This window comes from Trifolium pratense, linkage group LG1 (assembly GCF_020283565.1).
Source record: "Trifolium pratense cultivar HEN17-A07 linkage group LG1, ARS_RC_1.1, whole genome shotgun sequence".
NCBI classification, from domain to species: Eukaryota; Viridiplantae; Streptophyta; class Magnoliopsida; order Fabales; family Fabaceae; genus Trifolium; species Trifolium pratense.
Window position 1 is genome coordinate 11,226,371 of NC_060059.1, and position 16,892 is coordinate 11,243,262.

The following is a 16,892-nucleotide window of genomic DNA, read 5'->3' on the forward strand; positions in this document are numbered from 1 at the left end:
TTTTCTTTTTAATTTTTTTTTTAATTATTATAAACTTGAATAACCAAAACTAAACAAATTTTTATTAATCATTAAATCAAACAATACATGATGTGCAGTACAACATAACTAAGTATATATTATAAAATAATCCATCAAAATACAACTCAAAACTAGAGGCATGAAAATGACAAACTTAATCAATCCTTTGCTTATAAGCATGTATGTATGACACCACCCTATTTCAAATAGCTGATCTTTGGTACAAAAAAAAAGCCTTAGTACTAATGTCACCAGATTCATAAAATTTCCTGTGGTGCCTTACTACTAATGTTTAGTGGCAAATTCAATTCCACAAAAAGTCAAAAAATCAACAGTCACCTAAAATGTCTAAACATGAGTGCAACGTGGACAATCTCTTCCAATTTAACTGTCACTCTCCCATTAGATCTTTATATACTATTTGATTTAATCTTCCCTTTGCGTGTAGAGCTTCTTTATCTGAAAGTTATTCGATTCACGGTATACAAAGGAACGTGTAAATGAATAGAAAAAACTACAGATAAAGTGTTTAATACTAGATCTTGTTAAGAATGGAACTAATCAAGTGAAAGAGAGAAAGAGATACCTGCATGCTGCAATTTGATTCTTGTAGTATAGGTATATTGAACTAATCAAGTGAAGGATAGAAGAATGGATTTAAATTCAATGACTCCCTAGGGGTTACAATAAAAAAAATCATTGGCTCATAATCTGCCAAAGCACAAAATGTAAAACAAAGTTGACATACATCTAAAAAATTGCCATTGAACTACCATAAAAAATAAAACTCACAACAAGAAAAAAAAGAAAAAACAGAAAGTCACCTTAAAAGAAATGTGTCAAATGATCAAAATATAAATTTTGAAAAATAGTGACGCCATTTAATGCAAGACCTTATGAAAGTTGAATATCATGTCCAGTTCACAGACCTGCAAATTGGCAAGTGACCATTCATTTTCAAGAAGAATATCAAGTAACCAAACTACTAAAACTTTGTTGAGAAGCCTCTATGGTTTAAAACAATATAAACCATAAAAAAAAACATTAATACTTTGAATGGTATCTTGCGGTTAGAATGGAGTCCAACCTGCACCAAATAGTTTAGACATCAATTATTTGATATTAGAAAGTAATGAAAGCGTGCTTCAATTGCAATTAGGACTAAGCGATAAAAGGAAAACTAGGATGTCACTTAGTTTATTACTCACATATTTTAAGCCATACTTTTTGGAGCCATACAGACCTTTAAAGGAAGAGAGATTGTTACTTGTTAAGGAGTGGATTCTTGAGACATTTGCAAACACTTGGTTTTGTTTTAATCATAAATGCACTGCACTTTGGAATGGTCATGAACAGGGTATTGGTGAGGCATATCTTCTAGCAATATATTACAATCCTAAGGATCAGCTAGTTATTCACAAAAATTACCTTACTGATTTGTTTCATGGCAGTCTTGCCATTGCTTTTCCCATCATGTTGATGAGGATAGATGGTGTGACATATGTGGAGGAATTTGAATCCAGTATTGATGCAGATACACATACTCTGCTGGAATTGTTAGAGGGATCTCCTTTGGTGCTTTATTTTCATAAACTTCAATGCTTGTGCCTTTCTTTGGATTCATTGCAGGGCACTTATCAATATATCTTACTAAAGTACAAAGAGAAAGTCCCAATTATAATGATTAGCAGGATTATAACACTTATCAATATAAGTGTTTTGGGTTATAAACTAGCATCATGGATCAAGCACGGCAAGAATTGGGATCAGGGTGGCAATGGTTATTTTATCCGTTTAAAGAGATCCTTACATTTCAAACAATGGGATCCAGGTGGTAATGCCTATTTTTTCTAGACCAAAGTATCTGTAAAATTTGAACAATGGGATCCAGGTGGATGTTCTCTTGACTTGGAGAAACTTGAAAAGTTGTTTATGTCATTCAACACCACTTATCTTGGTTTCAACCTTGAGGACAAGGTTTATTTTAAAGGGAAGGTATTGTAATGATACCAATAGAAGAAAAGGCATGTCATCATATTAGGTCACTAAAATGATTAGAGAAAAGGTACATGTGTCAAGTGATCCAATAATTAAGTGAAGATTACTAAACGAAATTGCTATAAAGAGGGAAGTATGAATGATGTGTGAGATATGAAAGAAATTATGAAGAATCTCTCATCTCTCTTTGGAAGTTGCTACTGCAACTTAATTCTAATTCTCTAGTTCATCTTCTATCTTCAAATTGTATTTTAATTTCTGCAAGCTACTATTGTACCTTTCAACTCATATTGAAATCCAGATTATCCATAAAATCCCAAAATATTGTTCCTATTTTTGGTATCGTTACATAGGAGATAATCAAAACACCGAGATGCAATTATTAACGCAATGATTATATCCCAGTGAAAAAGTATTAGAAATTATTAACACAATTTCTGGAAGATAGGTTATGAATATAGGTATATTGTCCGATGCATTGCACTAAAGTTTAGTGGAAAAAAAATTGGTCACAATATGATGGATTCATCATAGAGCATAGTAAGTAAATCAAAATAAAATCATCAAGGTATAGATAATAGATGTTTAACCTCAGGAAGCCTGTCAGCAAGGTGTTTTATATAAGCAGTGTCAACTTTCTTCACTTGAAACCTAAAAACTTATTGACAGAAATGCAAATTTTTCAGCAGTTTGGACCTAACAATGATCTTAGCCTAAAAGTCTAAAACTAAAGCTTATCATATCAAAATTAAAAGGCACAGTACTATGCTTTATCAACTAGAAAATCAAAGAATTGGTAACTCACCCAATAAAATTAGATATCAGAAAACTTTATCAAATAGTGGATACCATAAAGAATTACATCAAATGCCATTTGACCTTCACCACATCGAGCTAATTCTTTGAAAGCTATAAGACAAGCTTGTAATTGTTTAAAAAAAAAAATTCTGCCAAAGAACCAGAAAATACATCACTTAGTGTTCAGACTTGAATGAAGCATAACTAATAACACTAACAAGAAAATAAGCTACTCACAATTCAAACTATTATTGTCTCTGTTGTTAAATTTACACTAGCAGATGACACTTGTTGTGGGTTAATCTAAAAAGTAACAAAAAAAATAATAATCAGGATACAGATTAAGTCTCGGTTCTACCACAAATCAAAATCAAAACAACAACATAATTCCTCAATTAGATGATTTCAATCAATCTTATATAAACAAAAATAACAAAATATGTTGTTGATTGAGTAAGAGTGAGTAACTTAACTTCTTGTGAGAAGACAAAGGTTCAATTGCCATGAACAATGGCGAAAGGATGAAAAATTTCTAGGTTAACGAATTCTGAAACAATGGACAATGGTGAACGATGGGGGAAGATGGTTTTCGGGTTTCAGCGAGTTTCACAGGTTCAATTGATTTTTGTTTTAGGGTTTCAAGGAGCTTATGTTCAACCTGGGTTAAATCGATGAAGAGATTTTGGGGGTTTAGGGCTTCAACGAGTTTCTGGGTGAGTGGCGATTGGAGTGTAATTTACGATGGTGAGAAGAAGGGTTTATGGATGGAGTGATAGTGATGATGGTGAGAAGAAGAAGGTCGAGGGTTTCTGGGTGGAATGAGATTGGAGAAGAATAACGAGGGTGAGTGAAGAAAATCGAGGGTTTGTGGGTAGTTTGATCTGATGAACTGAGTGAGATGAAGGTTTCTGGGTGGTTTGATATTTGAAGAAGATCACTGGGTTTGAAGAAGATGAAGGAGGGTTTGATGAATTTTGAGACTGAGAGTGAGATTTGGGAAAGTTCAGCGTAACTTTTTCTTTTGTTTTTTATTTTAATTTTAATTTTGGTAGGAAACCTATAATAGCGATTCAAAAAAGCGCTAACAAAAGGGTCGGCCTATAATAGCGTCTTCACCGTAAAGCGGTATTAAAGTCTAAGTGTTTTCTATGTTAGCAACCTATATTAGCGGTTTTCGAAAAAACGCTATGAAATGGTTTACCCTATAATAGCGCCCGACACAAAAAAGCTATTATAGGTCTCAGTGGGATACTTTTTATAGCGCTTTAGTAAAAAACGCTATTAAATGGGCGCTATTATACATCAAAATTGTAGTAGTGCTTGATGCTAGAACTAACTCGTGAACCAGATTAGACGGTTTAGTGGACCATATACTGAAAGATGAATCAAATTCTTAGAATTGAATATTGAATCTAATTCAACCCTATAAAACTGACTTATAAAGTGAAAATTCTCTTTACTTTTATAAACACATATTCAGATGAAATGATCATAATCTTACATGTGAGTGTAGTTTTATCAAACTAAAATGAAGTAGTACTACTATTATAAGAGGCATGTTTTTGGTAATAAGTAAATTTTGGTGTGATAGTAGAAGTACAATTACTAGTAGTAGTAAAATAAAAAAAGGTTAAAAATGTAACGTGAGAGCCAGCATAGGTGTAGTTTGTCCTTTAGTGCATTAGGTCAACAACTAGGAACAAGTTTTGTCATGTTGTGCCGATTAGTTGAATCCCACCAAATGGAAAAGAGTTCATTTATAACATGCCTGTCTCTGTTCAATCATCAGCTACGTACATAGCTAGTGAGTATAGCTAAAATAGATCATCATCATTATTATTTATCATTCATTCATTCATCAAAATTCAAAAGATTTTTGTAACTAATGCTAATGTGACACACAAAACCAAAACCATTATTTCTAACAAAATCCGCGTGTCATATTGGATTATCTCCACTTGTTGTTTCATTGGATTGGACGGACTACCTTTTGTTTTTACTTACGAGTACGTACGTTGTTGCTGCCCAATTTTTCATTGCATCAAATATCAATCCTTGCATAATTGCATAACGTGCTATCCACACAATTTTTCTTTCCAAAATAATTCCTCCATAGTAGTAAAATATAAGGTTAAATAATAATTTTTACATTTTAAAAATAGTGTAAAAAAAACTATAGTTTTTCTGTTACTAAGATATTGTTTGGCTTGACTTTATTTTCTCTTATTTAGAGTTTATGCAAACAACTTATGCAATTTTTATATGTTATTATAAGTTTGTCAAGATAGTTTATGATAAAATAGCTTATAAAATTATAATTTTCACTAATGTGAACTTATAAAATAACATAAAACTTAATTTATATTGGTTCAAAAAAAAAATATTGCATAAGCTCAAAAAAAGTTAGGTCATATGGATCATAAAGTTTGTGATCTTCAAATATATTAATTTTCAATGAACTTTTTTATGCTTCAATTATTTATTTATTTATTTATTTATTTATTTATTACGAAAAAACTAGCCTATACTTATATAGTTATACTTTTATGAATGTTTCCCAATTTCTGATTAATTACGTAATGTTCAGAATTGATGTTTGATCCCATTAGATACCTAGTTGGTTATGATATGACGAAACATTACCTTAATCATTTTTTTTTTCATGGGAGGAGAGAGGAAAAAAATGGGGCATTATCATTATTTTGTGTATAAAATTTATTTCAGGTAGTTTAGCAATATAAAATGTTTTACTAGTTGAATTATGATCTAAAAAAATATTCTCTGTATATTATATATTCATGGACAATCAGCAAAAAAAAAAAGAAGTATTATTTGGACATTTGAACAGCAAAATATAATATTATTTGGACATTTGGGCACTGTTATTGTCAATTACTATATTGTTATTTTATTTTGTTCAATTGGTGGACCATCGTTTTAATATTATTAATTTGTTGAAATTTGAAGTCAGTTTTATAAGATGATTTAAAAATCCAAAAAACTTTAGGTGATCATAAAATAAGAGCTACTAAAAATCACAATTATTCACTTCTTCCCAATCTCTTTCATAATGTATACTAGGACGGATTCTAGCATGGGGGACCTGGTCATATCTCCCATTGGTGGGAGATTGGATTTTAGCCATAGGATGTGTAGAAAATACAATTAACGGCCGGATTGAAAGACCAGAAAATTGTTGCTACAGTAATTCTTTAATTGTATACTTGTTTATTCTTTAATTGTTTATGTTTTTGACCGGATTTTAATTTTTTTTTTTGCTACAGTAATTTCGGTTTTAACTGAAAATATTGGTTTTTGTTTTAATTAAGGATTTAATTGATATGCACCGACGGTGTAAAATAATTTTACACCGTCAACCAATACCAACCATGTTTTCCGCCACATCACCCACTTTATCCCACTTTCTTGACATGACATGGCAAAATGATGGTTATTTATTGGACGATGGTGTAAAACTATTTTACACCGTCAGTGCATATCAATTAAACTCTTTAATTAAATGATTGTAAACTCATTTGGTTTGCTCAATTTGACCCATCACGCAATAATCACACCTCTTTGAGAACTCTTTACTTAAAATTATATTAATTGTTGAACGGTATCAATATCGCATCAGTCCCTGTGGAGACGATAAAAACATACTTACTTTTGTATTTCAACACATATGATGAAAGACTTGTGTGTCAAGAAGTGAGATAAACAATTTTACGACAATACCCTCATTCAATTAATTAGTACCAAACTATTTAAGATTATTTATTATTTGGACTAACTTGATTTTTTATAACTAAAAAACATAAATAGAAAACTATAACATATTTATGTTGAAATAATTAAAAAATTCATATTTAATTCATCTTTTGTTTAAAAAAATTAAATTTTTTTAATAAAAACTCTTATAATATACTAAAAAGTGTGAAAAAAATCTTCGGGGGAGTAAAACAATAATTCCAAAAAACTATAACATATGTAACACCAATAATAATTACATTTACTGTCATACATCCATTTTTGCATTAAAAAGGAAAATGAAAAGGAGTTTGCAATTTAATTCTCAAATTGGAATTACATTCATGGAAATTAGTACATAATCTCTCATCATCCATTTCCACCATTGTTTAACCTAATCTATGATCACCATCTAAGGGTTATAATTCAGTTATTATGAACCCCAATAACTAACTTGTAACTTCCTTTCAAAGTTAGTTACAATTCTTCATCCTAGATATAAGCTTAATTCTCTCATATTCACAGAAATACAATCATTTTTGACATACACCATGAGAAATGCTTCACAATCATAACATAGAGACTTCACAAAATTCTCTAGATATAGGCTATGATCCACAATATATTGGACCCACTGCATATCGTCTCTTCTCCCCATCTGAATAACGTTTAAGGCATAAGGAATCTCGGTTGAGGAAGAACCACAAGCCAACGGATGGTCGTCGTCCGTATCTCTCTTTGTGTTTTAAAATCACTACCGAGAGACTCTACGGTTAGTTCATCTAATTGATTCGTCATACAGGTATTCATAATAGTAATCCTTGATAAATCAACATGTCGTAGAACTTGAGTTATATACATACTCATATGTTTATTTGGCTTTCGCACGAAAGTAATATTATGAATCTAATCTTTACTGTTAAATATGGTTTATGATTAAATTAGGAGAACCCGAGTTCGATTCCTGGGTGGAACAATTTCTTGGCCAGGCTTTACTTACCTCGCGGCCGAACTCTGGACTACTAGGGCTCATTTCCCCTATGAACCAGAGGGTTATAAAGCAAAAAAAATTTATTAAGTTAATTCCAAAATACAATTCACCACTTTTCGCCATTTTCATCAAATTCCAAGAATATCTTGAATCTTCATAAACCTTCAATTTCCTTTATCAAACTGCTTCAAAACACTTTTAGAAGTTGAAATCCATGGAAATAAGTAAGGAAATAAAGCAAGTAACAATCAGTTTGAGATTCTAAGTGGCTAGGAAGAATTTCAGATCGGCTAGGCCAAATTAAAGCTAAGCTTTAATGTATTTATGCTTCTGATTGTATTATGAAACTTTTTATCGGTTTAATTTCGCTTGATCGTGGCTGAATCAGAGTTTTCAATTTTTTTGTTCTTGATACTACTTTCTTCGGAATTCAATTCCTGGACCTCTAATGTTAAAACTGTGTTCATATTAATTATCTACGCGAAAAATCGTGTAAAAAAGAGTATTTGTTTGTCGGTTTTGGAGTCGGGAAGTGATTTCAGTGGCGTTGCTGGATAAAATTCCGGCGAACTGCAAATCAATGTGAGGAAGAAAACGATTGAGGTTGAAGACGTGACAAATTAAAAGTTTTTCATTTCAAATTTCTTTTAAATAAAGTATTGTATTTTAAAATTATATAAAAATAAATAAATAAAAAATCATATTACCGGTTCAACCTGCAACAGCAGGTATTTTAGTCTCCCATTGGTAGGAGACATGCCTGCCTCTCCCATGCTAGAATCCACCCTGTATACTAGCAATTATTCAATTTAACGGGAAAAGATATTAAACAAGTTAGTGTGAAGGAAAAAAGGTATTCAACGAGTAGTGTAAAAAAAAAGTAGTATTTTTCTTTTTTTGATAAGCAAGATATATTATAATGGAGTACAAGGGGTACTCGAACCCTTACAATTCTAAGTCAGAAATTAAAAGCTTTGAAAACAACCCAAAGGGTCGTGACACCAGTCCTTAAATGATAAACTAGAGTTTCGGCCATACCGACTACTAAACCAAACCCAAGAACTAAATTTAATGTCATCCAGAAGAAGAAGAGCATTTGGAAAAGCTCCCTTGAAAATTACACTATTTCTAAGCTTCCATATGTTCCAAGAAGTTGCCAGCCAAATCAAATGTCTAACCCGTTCACCCTTCTTTGATTTCACCAAATCACCAAATAGCACAAAATGATTCCAACCTTTTTTATTCGGTGGAAGTCTCTTTCCTATCCACTTAAAAATCGCTTCCCAGATTCGTTTATTAAACGGACAAAGGAAAAAGAGATGGTTGCAATCCTCATTATCAAGAAAACAAAATACACAAGATAACTCATGCGCGTTATTAAGGATACCTCTGTGATGAAGTGTCATTCTCGTCGGTAATCTTTCTAATAACATCCTCCAACCGAAAAAATTTACCTTGGATGGTACATCATTCCTCCATAGCTTATTAATAGCATTCAACACATTAGAACTTAATTCCTCTATCTGACATTGTTCTAAGAACCAATTATAACAAGACTTTACCGAAAAAAGTCCTGTGTTTCCAGGAACCCATCGCCATGTATCCTGCACATTCACTTGTAGAGAAAAATCAGCCAACAAAACCTTAATATCCTCCAGCATCCGCGCCTCACAAACTGATAATGGTGTAGTCCACTGCCACGACCATATTCTCTCCCTGCCATTTCCAAATAACCTCTCTGCTATCAAAGCTTCTTGTCTAGCTTCTTTTGCAAAAAGAACAGGGAATAAATCTCTAAAAGTGTGGTTCCCGAACCATTTAAAATTCCAAAAACCAATATTAAGACCATTTCCAACACAGCTGCGAATATTTGAATTAAAACAGTAAGGCTCCCTCCCCATTCCTAAACCAATAATATCCCTCCACCAAATCGATGACTTATTATCGCTCAACAACATATCCCTTCCCAAAATCTGAGTGGGTAAATGACCATATCTAATTCGTAAAAGATCAGTCCACACTGCATTATCATCCGAAAGAAACCTCCACTTCCATTTGCTTAATAAGGCCTGATTAAACATATCCAAGTTCTTCACCCCTAACCCTCCTTTCTCCTTAGGTAGACAAATCTGATCCCATTTAACCCAACAAAGTTTCTTATCCATTACCCCACCTCCCCACAAAAAATTTCTTTGAATCCTCACTAATTGTTTTAATATACAACAAGGAGCTTTAAAGAAAGAGAAATAATAAAGAGGAAGGCTAGCCAATACCGAATTAATTAGAGTGATCCATCCGCCATAAGATAAAAGTCGACAGCTCCATGTGTTTAATCTTTTATTCATAGCATCCACCACTGGTTTCCAAGTCTCTCTTCTTCTAGGATTTGCCCCGACCGGTATTCCCAAGAATTTAAAAGGAATAACTTCCGAACGGCAAAAAAGAAATGATGAACCCGCTTCCAACAATCTGGTGTCAACATTCAACCCATATAGTTTACTCTTCACAAAATTTATTTTAAGACCTGACACCAACTCAAAACTTCTGAGAAGTGTTTTAATGGTCCTAATATTGTCCCACGTGCCTTCTCCCATCAAAATCGTATCATCTGCAAATTGAAGAATTTGAAACTGGATGTCGTCATTGATTCTATACCCCTTGAATTTACCAAGCTCAACAGCTTTCCTCATTAACCCTGCTAAACCTTCAGCAACAATCAAGAACAAAAAAGGAGATAAGGGGTCGCCTTGTCGAAGCCCTCTTCCAACATTGAAATCAGCGGTGGGGCTTCCGTTAACCAAAATAGACATCGAACTTTGAAAAATGCATGTTCTCAACCATGTAATCCAACCGTCTGCAAAACCCATCTTGAACATCATGCGTTCCAGATAAGACCAACTCACCGTATCTGATGAAAGTACAAAAGCAAGTATTTTCGTTATATCGTATCCACAGGGACTAGTGTGATATCAATTGCACATACACAAATTCCATGATTCTAAGTGCGGGTTTGTTTTGATTTGGTTTCGTAACATAAAATTGCGAAAAAAATGCGTGATAAACTTTCGGATAATAAAAGGTTGTCGGAACTAGATTCATTATCTCGTTAGCATGTATCAATCAACCTCACTATATATATTTCATTTACCAATCATTATTATCACATATCACACATCGAACGTATCCGTATCCGGATTACGCCGTGAAATCTATTATATCCACCAACGTTCGATGCCTCGAATCATTAATCGACATAATAGCATTAAGATCTGATATTTGACGTGATTACTAAACTCAACATCTATGTCTAAACATTGAAGTTTAATAAGTGATTATCTTTTACTCTTGATTCAACCAATATATGTCTATGTTGTTCAAATCTTTTTAGAAATAGACAATTAAAACAAGATAACACTTATAATGATTGATAAAGAAAACACATATATTAAGATTAAATTGACTACATGTTCACAAAATAACTACATCTAATCCCAACAACAAAGGAATTTAGCTAGACATGATAAAAGTAAACTTACAAGAAAAAGGGATGAAGAACATCTCTTGATTTCTCAAGTATAATGATGAATCCACCTTCAAGAACTCTTAAAACTAATATTACTTGTATCTTTTTAACTATTACAAAAACTATATATCAGAAAATGGCTTCTAAACTCTATTTATAGACTTTCAGGACAGAGGAGTTCGCTAAGCGAAATGACGTTCGCTGAGCGAACTGGTTACTTAAGCAAGGGGTTTCTTGACACGTAGCAAAAGGCTTGACTCATCACTTTGTTCGCCGATGCTCGCTATTTCTCGCTAACAGACCCTTCCTCCCGGGTTGTGCTCGCCATCTCTCGCTATCTTTCGCTGAGCGAACGTTGAGTTTGCTGTCCTGCTCGCTGAATCTCGCTGAAGCTCGCCATGGACCCTTTGTTCACTGGTTTAGTTCGCTGTAGCTCGCTATGGCTTCGCTGAGCGAAGGCTTCAAAACCTGCTTTTCTAGCCATTCCTAACAAAAATGCCTTGGGATCAATTCCTTTTAGATTTAATGTTTATATTTACACCAAAAGAGGTTTTAATCAAGATTTCATCATAAAAGTATTGGTAAGTGCTCATATTTATCAAACATTATAACTAAAATTGAGCACTTATCAAATCTCCCCAACTTAGGACTTTGTTTGTCCTCAAACAAAAGGTAATATTTCAACAAGCTCAAAATTTTAAATCTCAGGAAAGGTTTGTAATCAATCAAAGTTTTTTTTTTTTTTTTTTTTTGAAATTTCTTTTCCTAAGCATGAGTAAAACAATGCCTACTCAAGACTATTCCTTAAAAACATTCAAAAGAACAAAGCATGATCATGAATTGATTGCTATGTCTAAGCAAAATTCTCCACATTTTTATCAAACAATCAAGACTCAAGTGTTATCAAAAATGTCTCACCAAGATATCACTCAAAGGTAAGTGTTTCACTCAATCCAAACAAAGTGCATGCAACAATTCAATTCAAACATTTATCAGAGCAATGTCACAAAACATGTCGTCAATTGTGGATCACTAAGGACTTTATTAAGCTTGTAACGGGGCTGGGCTACAAAAAATCATTGTTTTTCTTTGGATTTCAAAAGGCCTCAAGGATAAGAGAGCAATACAAAACTTACAGAAAATTTATCTTAAAATTTCACATTCATTTACTCCCTTTCTTTTCTTTCTCCCCTATTTCAATGGTGATTCTTTTCTTTCTTTATAATGACACTTTCTTTTTCACAACTTTTTCTTTTTCTTTCTTTTTGTGTCAATCTTTTATTTTCAACATTTTTCTCTTTTCAATCACCCAATCCACTACTTTTCCAAATTATTTTTATGACATTTGTAACCTACTTCTCCCCAACTTGAATCTTTAACATGACCCTAATTGAAATACAATTGCTCTCCTATCCTAAGACAAGGGTAGAGTAGTTGTTTTTCCATTCTTTTGGTTTCAGGGTTTATGCAACAAACAATTTCAAAATTTTAAGGCTCAACAGGGGACACAAAAGATCACTATCTCACAAGGTAGGTTAAGTTTGGCCAAGTAGTTATCACTCAAAAAGAAACAGGGCCTTGATCATATCCACAATATCAAACACATTAGTGACAGCAAGATTAAGTTAAAATCAAATGAGCACACAACATTGCTGGCTCTCAAAAATTTATGTAAACAATGGAAAGTTCACACATTCTCACCCGGCTAGGTTGATAACACAAGCTTCAATCATGTTCAACAAAAATATTGAAAATCATCTTAGAACAATCAACACAATTCAAAACCATGCTAGGTTCCTAAGCTTATTTCAAGGACTAATCAAGAAGTTTTGACATGAAGTTTCACAAAACATTTTCAACATGCTTAATCATTGATTTACCACAAACCTAACTTCAGATTTTTCCTAATCATGTGAGCTTGTTTGCAAAAAGCTATTTACAATATTCACACTACTTAAAAACTTATCACCAAATATTTAAACATTAAACTTAAAAACTTCCAAAAGACATTGTCTCAAACATTGTCAGGTACCACACCACATGTTCATGATACAAAAGCTTAACAAAACCACATAAAACACAATTTAAATTTGTTCACAACAAAAACAACTTAAATAAACCAACTAGTAAAAGAAATAAATGACTGAAAGCTTGTAAATTTTCACTCATTTTGGTGAGCTTTTCAGTCATCATCTGAATCTGCTTCTTCTTCATCCTCCTCCTCCATGCTTGCATCACCCTCACCACCATCATCTTCTTCATCATCATCATTCATACCAGCTTCTTCACCAGCATCAGCATTTGGTGCCATCCCTCCTCCAATGAAAGTAGGCCTGACCTCAGGCCATGCAACATAGGTTTGAAAATCTTGCGGTGTCATCACCGACTGCCCTGTGTGCTGATTGTAGAAGGACTGCTGCATTGCACTCATTGCTCTATACCCTGAGTAGTGATGTAGAGATGGGATGCACTAAGTGATGAATGAATGAGTGGGTGTTTGTTTGAGAGTAGAAAGAAATTTTTGTGAAAGAAGAAGTTGGAAAGGAGAGGTTTGAGTGAAATGAGAGGATAAGATGGAGGAGAATGTTGTTTTAGGGTTTGGAATGTTTTGAAAACCGTGTTTGTGGTAGTGGGTGGTGAGGTGGAAACATTTTGGGCCAGCTGTCCATTTTGGAAACATCCCCGGCAACGGCGCCATTTGATGAAAGTACAAAAGCAAGTATTTTCGTTATATCGTATCCACAGGGACTAGTGTGATATCAATTGCACATACACAAATTCCATGATTCTAAGTGCGGGTTTGTTTTGATTTGGTTTCGTAACATAAAATTGCGAAAAAAATGCGTGATAAACTTTCGGATAATAAAAGGTTGTCGGAACTAGATTCATTATCTCGTTAGCATGTATCAATCAACCTCACTATATATATTTCATTTACCAATCATTATTATCACATATCACACATCGAACGTATCCGTATCCGGATTACGCCGTGAAATCTATTATATCCACCAACGTTCGATGCCTCGAATCATTAATCGACATAATAGCATTAAGATCTGATATTTGACGTGATTACTAAACTCAACATCTATGTCTAAACATTGAAGTTTAATAAGTGATTATCTTTTACTCTTGATTCAACCAATATATGTCTATGTTGTTCAAATCTTTTTAGAAATAGACAATTAAAACAAGATAACACTTATAATGATTGATAAAGAAAACACATATATTAAGATTAAATTGACTACATGTTCACAAAATAACTACATCTAATCCCAACAACAAAGGAATTTAGCTAGACATGATAAAAGTAAACTTACAAGAAAAAGGGATGAAGAACATCTCTTGATTTCTCAAGTATAATGATGAATCCACCTTCAAGAACTCTTAAAACTAATATTACTTGTATCTTTTTAACTATTACAAAAACTATATATCAGAAAATGGCTTCTAAACTCTATTTATAGACTTTCAGGACAGAGGAGTTCGCTAAGCGAAATGACGTTCGCTGAGCGAACTGGTTACTTAAGCAAGGGGTTTCTTGACACGTAGCAAAAGGCTTGACTCATCACTTTGTTCGCCGATGCTCGCTATTTCTCGCTAACAGACCCTTCCTCCCGGGTTGTGCTCGCCATCTCTCGCTATCTTTCGCTGAGCGAACGTTGAGTTTGCTGTCCTGCTCGCTGAATCTCGCTGAAGCTCGCCATGGACCCTTTGTTCACTGGTTTAGTTCGCTGTAGCTCGCTATGGCTTCGCTGAGCGAAGGCTTCAAAACCTGCTTTTCTAGCCATTCCTAACAAAAATGCCTTGGGATCAATTCCTTTTAGATTTAATGTTTATATTTACACCAAAAGAGGTTTTAATCAAGATTTCATCATAAAAGTATTGGTAAGTGCTCATATTTATCAAACATTATAACTAAAATTGAGCACTTATCAGTATCATACGCCCGTTCGAAGTCAACTTTAAACAACAGACAACCATCTTTTCTTCTTTTAGCAAGATCAATAATTTCATTTAGGTCAACAACCCCATCTAAAATCTGCCTGTGAGGGAGAAAAGCCGACTGACAATTGGAAATCAATTTCCCCAAAACTTTTTTCAATCTATTAGCCAAAAGTTTTGATAAAATTTTGTAAAGACACCCTATCAAACAAATGAGGCGGTAGTCGAAGAGATTTTGAGGGTGATCCTTCTTGGGAATAAGAGTAAAAAAAGAGGCTGTTACCGCTTTGGGAAGACAAGCGTTTTCGTGAAATTCTGAAACAAAAGCCATCACATCTTCTTTCACAATCGGCCAACATGCTTTTAAGAAATTAAGATTAAACCCATCCGGTCCCGGGCTCTTATTACCGTCACAACTCCATACGGTATCTCTAACCTCTTCTTCACCAAAAGGTTCTAATAAGAACGAATTATCTTCGGATGAAAGAGTGTTGAAATCAATACCTTGCAAAAAAGGTCTACTATGCCATTCTTCTATGAAGTGCCTAAAAAAGTGATCTTTAACCTCCTCTTTAATTTCATCTACCCCTTGGATCCAAACATCTCCTTTCTTTAAATTAGCAATTTGATTTCTTCGTTGCCGACTTTTGATACTAGCATGGAAGAAGCGGGTATTGGAATCACCTTCTTGAATCCATTTCGTTCGTGATTTTTGGTGCAAAATACTAAAAAAAAAAAAAAAAAAGTAGTATTAAACAAGTTTAAATGTTTCTTTACCAACAATTTTCAATGCTTTTTTTCCTTGATTTTTACCACCAATATTTAGTATGGTCAGTTATGACATCAAGTAGTTCCGATTCCTTACGATCGAAGTTGCGAAGAATCGAATTATGATCATCCCTATCAACTTCAGCGTCAATCATCACTAGACCAACTAATGATCGATAACAATTTCCAATGTTATAGATGTATACTCACAATTTTGTTGCATCTTCATGAGCAACATTTAATTTATTTTATTTTATTTGTACAAAAAGGGTCGAAGCCCATCATTTATTTATAATTAAATTTTCCTTCAAATCTAACATTGTTTTTGTTTTTTTATTACCATGATATTTTCTAACCGATTTTTTTTCATACGCATGAGTCAGAAATTGAATCCTTGACCATAAACTTAAGCAACCAAAATCGTTACCACATAGACAAATTCATTGCGAGTGTAAATCAATTTGAATATTTTTGAAGTTTTTATTTTGCGAAAGATATTTGCGAACTATGTTTAGGGACCAAGTGCCTTTAGGCAAATAGTAAGAGTTGGATTCTCAACTCTTCTTATAAAATGGAGAAAAAAATTAAGAGTTAAATTCTCGACTCTTGTTTGTAAAAAAAATTGATGGTTATAAGCTAACTTATTTTGTGTACTATAAATTCTCCGATGAAGAAAGCAACTTCGCATCTATATCATAATAAAAAAAAATGTCTTCAATTGAATCTTTGTTGTAACATTTGGTATTGAAGTATAAAGTTGAAGAAATAGACATGTAGATTAAATAAAGGTTTTTTTTTTTTCTAATTACATAAATATTTTTTCTGTAAAATTAGACTTTAACTTGGATTTATCCTTTTTAAAGAAAAAGGCTTTGACTATACAAAAATAAAAGGCTTAATTAGTAAAATGATCCCTTAAAGATATTTTTGTTTTAGATTGGTCCCTTAAAGAAAAAAAGGTTCGAATAGGTCCCTTAAAGACATCTCCGATCAGTTTGGTCCTATTCGGACCTTTTTTAGGGACCAAACTGATTAACGGAGATGTCTTTAAGGGACCTATTCAGACCTTTTTTTCTTTAAGGGACCTATTCA

At 33.2% G+C, this 16,892-nt stretch overlaps 1 long non-coding RNA gene across 8 annotated transcripts; it reads right to left on the reverse strand.

The window, feature by feature from the left end:
* LOC123918379 lies at positions 1–3,884 on the reverse strand. 8 transcript variants are annotated; one of them, XR_006812836.1, is made up of 7 exons: positions 3,055–3,840; positions 1,450–2,966; positions 1,230–1,351; positions 1,073–1,108; positions 846–950; positions 608–732; positions 1–480 (listed from the first exon to the last, which is right to left on the reverse strand). It is a non-coding gene; the product is annotated as an uncharacterized LOC123918379 (long non-coding RNA). The 8 variants fall into 8 exon arrangements; XR_006812856.1 differs by having other exon boundaries at positions 113–480; positions 846–1,108; positions 3,055–3,852; XR_006812842.1 differs by having other exon boundaries at positions 113–480; positions 846–1,108; positions 1,230–2,677; positions 2,825–2,966.
* Between the last annotated feature and the right edge of the window lie 13,008 nt (positions 3,885–16,892).